The 9,524-nt window shown below is 42.3% G+C and overlaps 1 protein-coding gene across 2 annotated transcripts in view; it reads right to left on the minus strand.

The window, feature by feature from the left end:
* Positions 1 to 8,480, minus strand: part of LOC143172018 (synaptic vesicle glycoprotein 2C-like) — a 161,832-nt gene extending 153,352 nt beyond the window's left edge. Inside the window, exon 1 of one of the 2 annotated variants that reach the window (XM_076361232.1) lies at positions 8,460 to 8,480. The gene's annotated coding sequence lies outside the window, so the exon portion shown is untranslated. Of the gene's footprint in view, positions 1 to 4,503; positions 4,541 to 8,459 lie in introns of those variants that run through there. The other variant, XM_076361231.1, reaches the window with a different exon arrangement.
* Positions 8,481 to 9,524: the final 1,044 nt, after the last annotated feature.

The raw sequence follows: 9,524 nt of genomic DNA on the forward strand, positions 1-9,524 counted from the left end.
GCTTCATTGCGAAACTTACATACCACACTAAGGTCAAGGTCAATGTTCTAAAAACAAACCTCACAAGCGAGACATCACTAATCACTGCAGACCACAGCAAACTGCAAAAACCAACACCAACCTTTAACATGTACAGCAAAAAAAGGAGCACGATGCAGATTAGACAAATCAATATTGAGGACAGAGAAACCAACATTGTGACCCACAACTGTTAACAGATATAAATTCCTTAATACACTCCGGTTAATCTGTTCTTATCTCAAACCCTTCGTGCCCCACGTTGGGCGCCAAAAAGGACTGTCGTGGTTTAACCTCAGTCGGCAACTGAGCACCACGCAGCCGCTCGCTCACTCCCCCCCCACCCCCCCCGGTGGGATGGGGGAGAGAATTGGAAGAGCACAAGTGAGAAAAACTCATGGGTTGAGATAAAAACAGTTTAATAATTGAAATAAAATGATAATAATAATATAATAATAATAATAATACACAAAGCAAGTGATGCACAATGCAATTGCTCACCACCCACTGACCGATGCCCAGTCTGTCCCCAAGCAGCAGCCCCCCCGGCCAGCAGCAGCCCCCCCGGCCAGCTTTCCCCAGTTTATGTACTGAGCATGATGTCACATGGTATGGAATGTTTCTTTGGCCAGTTTGGCTGTGCCCCCTCCCAGCTTCTTGTGCACCTCCAGCCTTCTCAGTCGGTAGAGCATGGGAAGCTGAAAAGTCCTTGACTAGTGTAAGCACTACCTAGCAACAACTAAAACATCGGTGCGTTATCAACTTTGTTCTCATCCTAAATCCAAAACACAGCATTGTACCAGCTACTAGGAAGGAAATTAACTCTATCCCTGCCGAAACCAGGACACAAGGCTAATCATGTAGATTCTAGTTTTAGGTATCTCTGGATACATGGAATCTTAGGAGGATATACATTTTCTGGTCAAATGTTTATTTATTTATCAATGTTGTCAAGACATTATTTAAAATCAAAGAGAAAATAATCATCAGAGAAGAAAAGATCATTGACTTATATAGCCCTTTTTATCCAACAAAACCTCTAGACTGACAGATTCTGAGCCAAATTCACATCAAATGCAAATCCATTCACCTCATTTGAATTACAGTGGGGTGTATTGGGATCTAAGCTAGTCAATATATGTATATATGTAGATCTGTAATAATTTAATGTGGTTTCCTACCTCTCACAACTGAGGTGAAGCCACCTGTGGAGGACATCTTTGTTAACTGGCACTTGAGCCCCTACATAGTACTTGATAGCTCAGTAGGACACATAGCTTTATGCTCTTTATAGGCATTCAGTATTACATGTCTCAAAATATTTTTCACGGATTATTACACTCCAAAAAACATGCACAGTAACATCTTTCTAAGAGATAATGGGAAATGTTTTCTACTGTCCTGGTTTCGGCTGGGATAGAGTTAATTTTCTTCCTTGTTGCTGGTATAGTGCTGTGTTTTGGATTTAGTAGGAGAATAATGTGATAACACACTGATGTTTTAGTTGTTGCTAAGCAGTGTTTATACTAGAGTCAAGGACTTTTCAGCTTCCCATACTCTGCCAGTGAGGAGGTGCACAAGAAGCTGAGAGGGAGTATAGCCAGGACAGCTGACCCAAACTGGCCAAAGGGCTATTCCATACCATATGACATCATGCTCAGTATATAAGCTGGGGGGAGTTGGCCAGGGGGCAGCGATCGCTGCTCGAGGACTGGCTGGGCATCGGTCGGCAAGTGGCGAGCAATTGCATCGTGCATCACTTGCTTTGTATATTCTTCTATTATTATTATTATTACTATTTTACTTTATTTTATTTCCATTAATAAACTGTTCTTATCTCAACCCACGAGTTTTCTTACTTTTCCAGTTCTCTCCCCCATCCCACTGGGGCGGGGGGAGTGAGTGAGCGGTTGTGTGGTGCTCAGTTGCCAGCTGAAGTTAAACCACGACATCTACAAGAAAAATCAGGGCCTCTGTACCAACACCAGTATTATGGCAATGGGACCCCATTTTAATTTATGCTGCTATAGTGTACCCTGTGGTGACAAAGGATAACCATATCCTGGGGTGCATTATCAAGAGTTTTATCTGCAGTAATTATACCCCTCTGCTTGTGAAGCCACATCTAGATTAGTATGTCACATTTTGCCCCCCTCACCACCACCTAGTTATAAGGAAGAAATTCTTCACGATGAGGCCAGTGAAGTATGGGAATGGTTGCACAGAGAAGCTCTGGGATCCCCATCCCTGGAGATATTCAAACCTTGACTGGACAAGGCCCTGAGCAACTTGATCTAACTATAAAAGTTGGCCCTACTTTTAGAAGGGGACAGGATGAAATGACCTGAAGGAGTCCCTTCAAATGTAAATTATTCCCTTATTCTTTTGCATTGCCACAGCGTTGTGCAGAAACCCTCTTGCAAGCTTTAAGCTAGCTAGCTTTGAATGGAGGGCAATCTATCTGCATCACGGTCCACGTTGTAGGATAATCTCAAGCATGTTTGTGGTTCGTTCAGGGCATCATACTGGTGTACTGGACTGCAACAGAAACTGCTATTTTAAACATCTTCATTATATCTACAGTATACTGCAGCCAGTGATGAGAAGGCATACCGATGGAAAGACTCCATCTGCATAGAGGAGACTCCCACAAGCCTTAATACTCCTTTTTTTTTTTTTTTCTGAACAGATCACCCTTACAAGATTTCCAAGCACAGAAATGAGTGTGTTGGTTATATGTTTGACATCATTAAGTGCATTTTTCTTTGATACTCTCCCTGTTGTCAGAGCTTGATTTGTTTAAGAAAGCTGAGAGGAAATAACAGTTGAGTTATTTGAAAATAAGGTGCTGCTCACACGCTGAGAAGGAATGTTAAAAGGATAAGTGAATCTGGTGTGAGTGGCAGTCTGTGCACCAGCTACACATGTAGAGAGACAGTGAGTCCTGCTCACGAGAGGTGACGTCTAGACACCAAGAATACTGTCCAAAAGCAAAAGCCACTGTCAACTGCACAACTATACACCAATATGAAAAGTAGGAGGCCAAGACACATGAAATGTTAACATGTGGTATCTTCACCTACTGCATTTAGAATTATCCTCTTTTATCTTGTTGATTAAAACCAGGTCAAATGCAGCTCAATAAAAAATGAGGAGATCTTTGCTCTGTAAAATAAGGAATACTCGTTTTCTAGAATCATAGGAGACCATGGTAATACTTGGTCTTACCTTTCCTTTCAGGACCAGCCCCCTATGACTTATGAAGAAGCACCCCAATCATTCACAGATCCATAAATTCCCTCAAAGAGCGCTAACGAGCCATCACTATAGGATCTTCCATAATCTGTACCAAGCAATTTACTTCATTGGCTTGAGAGTTAAAAAGGAAAATGCCAAATAGTATCTAGTGCCTTCATATCTGTACAAGAAAGATATCATAAATGCCCTGCAGAGAGCTTTCAATATGATCAGGAAATGGAAAAATATACTGTTGATCTTATCTTTATTGTGGTGCTTGGATATATTTTGTGACAGAATTTTCGAGTGCGTTACTTTTTAATGAAAATAAATATGTATTTTGTCCCATTTTTATAGACAGCAAGGGTCTGAGACATACCATCAACTGTCCAAGAGGCAAGATTTCAAGAATCCACACAGATAAAAAAGAAACAACAAAAAGCTACATGTTCGAGAGGAGCGACTTCCAGCTGGAAGTGCTGCTCCAAGGAACCACTCATTTCTCTGCCTTGGGAGAAGCTCAGTGGACCACTTCATTTGTAAAGCTGCAGCAATGGCTGGGATTCCTGGGAAAAAAGCAAAAACTGCCATGGTCGGGGGGTGGGGGGGTAAGGGTGGAATCCAGTTTGGAAAAACAGCTTCTTGGGATTAGCACTGTTACTCTTACAGAAAGGGAAGTTTATCCTCCAGCTTTACATGGCATGAAAATGGTGCCACTGAAAGATCCAGAGGCCCTATGAGATGCTATGAGCAAAGTCACCTCTCAGTTCCATGGTTACCTGTATTTCTAAATAATCAGTTTTCATGATGTATTTCTCGAAGCTCTTCCCTATACAATTCGTATGATCAGTAAAGGGGAAAAAAGCCTACAGGATGCTTTAATGCTGCTATCAACTGCATTCATTGTAACTTGGATTTTCAGTCAAAAATCTAGATATGATTGTGAGATGCAGATTACTATCCTGGAACAAAGCACATAACTAGACCCACACAGCCACAACCACAAAAATAACCTACTGAGAAGGAGAGAGCCAGCTACAGGGATGCTGCTTTATCTTTAAAAAAAAATCTTGCTGCTGGCAAGGAAACATGAAGCTGCAGCAACACCATATTTTTCACGAGTCTCAGATCAATATAAAGCTATATGCCTTGGGTGCTGAAACAGCTACGTTACGTGGTAGGTGTCATTCATATTTTCATTATGGTGCATTTTTAGTTCAGTTAGAAATATTTGGATGGAATGCCCACCTAATCATGAAAGTCTCTGATGTTTTGTTGATGTGAGGCAAGTCTTTACTGTCAGCAGCCAGTCAGCGGAAATGCAGACAGAGGTAAGAATTCAGCCTTAAAAACAAAACGACATTACAATATCTTAATCAATAAACTGTATTATACCGTAAGCAATTTGATTGTTATGTCTGCAGCATTTAAACTTTTATTATCCTCTCTGGGTGGGGAAGTGACTGAGAGTTTGAACCACAGAGAAGGAAAGGATGTGCTTGGCATTGCTTTACCCCTTCTGTTTGTTTTTTTAATAAGGGGACAACAGCTTCAATAATAATCATGCTAAAGAAATCTGCATATGATTGTATTTAATGCACATGTATTTATCTCTCACTGACATAAAAATGGTAATTTGAGACCAAGCCTGACTAACATATCACAGACTGGCAACATATATATTTACAGGAGAATAGGTACTCTGCATATTTAGAATGTCTCTAGAAGAACCATGTAGTGATACACAAAATCAAAGATAAATTAAATGCCTGTGAGGCTCATCTTTGCAGCTGTCAACCAGTGTTTTATGGAAAAAAGGCCCACCATGTTTTGTAACATAGTTACCAGAGAATATATCACATTTAATTTAAAACTGAAACAGTTTGCTAATTTAAAAGAAAAATTTAAATATCTGTTTTCTTCCCAGTGTCAATACTTTGAGCATAGTTTCAATTATTTTTTCCATTTAACTGCTTACAATTACTTAAAAGAAAACAAGCTCTAAATCCAGTCCTCTGTATCATTTTAAAAAGGAATCTGATATGTTTTTAAGAGGAAAATATTATGCACTACATAATACGAAGGCGGTGGCAGCAGCTGTGGGTTCCCTATCACAGGTTTGCAAACACATTTAATCTAATTGATGAGCTTTTGTTTAAACAAGCATTGATATGCATCCTGTGATGCATATGGGTTGCAAAGATTCACAGCAACATACAGCCCAAGTGATTTGCCTGTGAGGCTGAAACAACTTTTATATGACTGAGAATGTGAAATATCTTCATTAATATTATTTTCATACAAAAAAAATATATAATTATATAGCTGGATTCATTCTGGTTCCCACTGAAATGTACAATAAAATTCACACTGATTTTAATGGGAGGATCAGGACTACTGTGGATAAATGTTTGTCCTCTGTGCTTTGGAACACATCATTTTAAAAATTCATTTGAAATCAGCCATTACTGCAAGCAATTTATACAAGCTTATATAATCAGGTACATATAATCTTGATTATAGATTTCATGTTGTCACCTGCGGTAACACCATATTTTGCAAATATAACTGGATGCTTCATGCGATCTTCTTTTGTTGCAAACATCTTTCTTGCATGTTGCTCAGAACTGAGAAAAACCTAACTCATTTTACTATTATTAAAAAATAATTAGATTTCTCAAACATATAATCAGAAAACACTTGGCTTGATCTTATTTGGCCAAATACAAATCTATTTTTCCAGAATGCAATGACATGTGATTTTACATCAAGTTGTCATCGGAGAAAGGCTATGTCTAGTCTGTACCACTGATATTCGGGTCATCTTTATTGAATTAGCAGTAGGAATACAGCTTCAGAAATATAGACATTAAACCATTGTTTCTTCTTTTTCTTCGAGTATCGTTTGGAGGTACCATGTGTGTCAATAATGTTAATTGACAGACTGTCTTTTTGCAATATTTGGCCTATGCAAAGCTTTCCTCCAAATATATATAAAAGTCCACTTGGAATACACTGTGACTATATTTTAGCAAATTCTGCATTTCTTTGGAACTCAGAAAAGCAATGCTTCCTGTTCTCACATTACAGAAACAGATAAAAAACCCCACAAAATAAGCACCGAAACAGTAAGTTTTAATGCACGTTATCATTCAGTAAAATTGCAGAAAATGACTAGCTGAGGAGGAAGGAATGGTGTCTCTGGTTTACCACGGTGCCTTTTTCTCTATGAAAATGCTGAATAAATGCTTAAATACAGGGGGAAAATGCTGAATATTGCACGAAACAGCACAATGATAGTTTTTCATTCCCACAAGGCCCTCAATCCATTAAAAGATAATCCATTGTAAAACTTCAATAATTCAGGAGGACATATGGCATAGTTAAAACAGGACTCTTTCCCATAGAAAACTCAGAGGAAAAACACTTCCGACAGAAGTATACCATTTACAATGATTCTAATCGGAGAACTTTATTTGGTTTTGGGTTTTTTTTTCCCCTAAAATCCTTTGTGGTTAATTGTAAATTCATCAGGAAGTTCCTTCCAAAATCTCCTTACAGTTCTACTTCCAGTTCTATCTGCATTTCTCTTGCAGAGCAATAATCTTTGGCATAGTTTGTGACATCTCTACAGATCAATTCAGCGTCTCCCTCTGTCCCCTAAGGCAAAAGTTGCTGTGAGCTCCCTGCACTGCAGTGCAATGCAGCCCAAGTACCAGCAGTACCAATTGTGTTTGTCTGGGTAGGTTTCCCTTGTGTTGTACTAACCTCTGCAATCCACACCCACCCCACCCCGCCTCCATCAGAGATACACTCATCAGCCTCCTAACCAGCCTCCTAACCGTTTACAGGAAGGAGAGCCAGATACTATCAATCATGGAGGAGCCTCTGGATGATCTCAGCATCTTTCAATAAGACAATCTCCCTCCTCCCCACCTATCTTTATATGCTTCTTCCTCATCACTTCCTTCTCTCCTCGGCTTCCCCTTTTTGTACAGATGTGCCGTGGCTGCCCCAGCCAGCATGACTCAGCTCCCACCCTCGCCCCCCACTTACACCGCACCCACAATGCTTTGCAGGATTAGGCACCCAAGACTCATCAGTGACCTCCATGTTCAGTTACCCCCACGTCAACCAGCCTTCAGGTCTCTGGGGTGTCCTGCCTCCACTCAGTACTGCTGGACCAGCCCCTTTGCCTCTTTGCATCCCTCAGACTCTTCTGCCCTGCAATCCTCATTAAATTAGATGGTGATCACCTCAAAAAACCTTGCCATCCCATGGCTCTTCCTAACCCCGGGACCTGGACTATAATTTTCCCCACTGTGACTTCAGTAAAGGTTGTGTCCAAGAAACCAACCTTTCTCCACGCTCCCCTCTCCATGTACTGCCGGAGGCATATCAGGATCTAAATCCCCAAAGCACCAGGAAAGCAGTAACTGTGTTTTGGAAAAGTCCTTTCCTGAAGCTGTAAGGAAGGGAGTCCCTCCCCCCCCCTTATGGATCATAAATGTTAAACTGTTCTCTGCACATAGTCAATGTGAGTCACAATCCTTGAAGGCAACCTATACTGAGAAAAGGAACACAGTTTTCAAAAGCACTTACATTGTTTATTTTCTTTTTTTTTTTTTCTGTTGCAGGGTCTGAAACCCTGCCTGTTCCCTTCTAAACCCATCTTAGAAAGTGCTGGTTCTCTAAGGAGCTGGAATCTCGACACCCTTCCTGCATCTTTGATTTTCCTTGCCAGCCTTACCGCTAAGACATCTGCAAGCTTGTTTTCTTCAAACATCTGGAGTCTCTGCAAACCTTAACACCCTTGGTTTTTGCTCCCCTAGCATGCAAAAGTTCTGCCAGCCTTAATATGCTAGTCAGCCTCAAAAGCAGAGATTAGACACTCATACCGCCTTGGATCTGTGCAACCTGCTCGCTCTGTGCAAAAGAGCAAGCGAGCTCTGGATAGAGCTGGAGTGAGCAGCAGCCGAGCAGACTGCTCCCGCTCACCGCCGAGATGCGAGGGAACCCCGCGCTCCCTGTAACGCTCGACCTGTCCCGAAGAGAGCTCACCCCCCTCCCTTCCCCAGCAAGCAAAATCTCTATAAGTCCTGTGGAAAAGCTGAAGTCCGCCTCAAGCATGCAAAAAAAAAAAAAAAAAAGAAAAGTTGCCCGGGAGCAGTAGCGGCCGCCTCACTGCCCGGAGCATGACTTACCGGCGGAGCAGCCGGCGGAAAGCTGCGGAGCGGCCGGGCTGCGGGGCGTTCCCGGCTCCCTCCGCTCCCCGCTGCCGCCTGCTCGCGGCGTGAGGCTGCGGGAGAGAGCGAGGAGCTTTCCGGAGGAGCTGCCAAGCGTGACAGACCAGAGAAGGGGCGGACCGGAGTGGCGGTGTGGGCTTCGCGTTGCGGTGAAGCCTCTGCTGCAGTGCCGGAGAGAGAGAGGGAGGGAGCGGGCGAGCGAGCGAGGCGCAGCGCGGGCGGCGGCCGCCACCATCAATAATTGAAAGCGTGGGAGTGCGGGGAGGGCGATCCCCGCTACAGGCAGCGGCCAGAGCCGGGCGAGGAGGAGGCACAGAAACACACATGCACACACACACCCGCAGGCAAGGCTGGGAAGTCTCTGTGAAAACAAGCCCCTTTTTCCTGGTAGAAGGGAAAAATAAAAATAGTGACACCCATGCATGCACTTTATTTCAGAAGACAGTGTTTTATGAGAGGCAGCGACAGGGGAGAGTGTATGAAATGGCTTGTTTCAGAAGGGGTTGCAAGAGGCCCTATGGCCACCCAAAGACCACTGCATCCTTTCTCCTTACTGTCCTCCCAGAGTGTGGGCCATGAGCACTTTGCAGCAACAGTGAGAAGCTGCCTGCGCTCCACATGCAAAGACTGCAAGTTAAGATCAGGGTGAGAAGAAGTGAAGTTGGTGTAGGAAGTCCCACAAGCGAGATTCACTTTCCTGAGTGGAAAAATTCCTGGCTAGGAGAAGAGTGAAGCATTAGAATGGATTACCTTGGGCAATGGTGGAATCCCCATCATTGATGGCTTTTAAGAAAACATCAGAAAAACATACGTTTAAAGATGATTGATTTGTCTTGGGACAAATGGATAAACTAGATTATCTTGTGAAGTCTTTTTTTGGACTTAAGTTCTATGAACAGTAGGAGGTTATTAAGTTTATTACCATTATCACCAATATTTTTAATGCAGTGGCATCAAGGACTGTAAGTGATATCATAACTTTGTTGCACTAGATGTTAATAGCCACCATAGAACAAAACATGA

Source organism: Aptenodytes patagonicus, chromosome W (genome assembly GCF_965638725.1).
Source record: "Aptenodytes patagonicus chromosome W, bAptPat1.pri.cur, whole genome shotgun sequence".
Taxonomy (NCBI): Eukaryota; Metazoa; Chordata; class Aves; order Sphenisciformes; family Spheniscidae; genus Aptenodytes; species Aptenodytes patagonicus.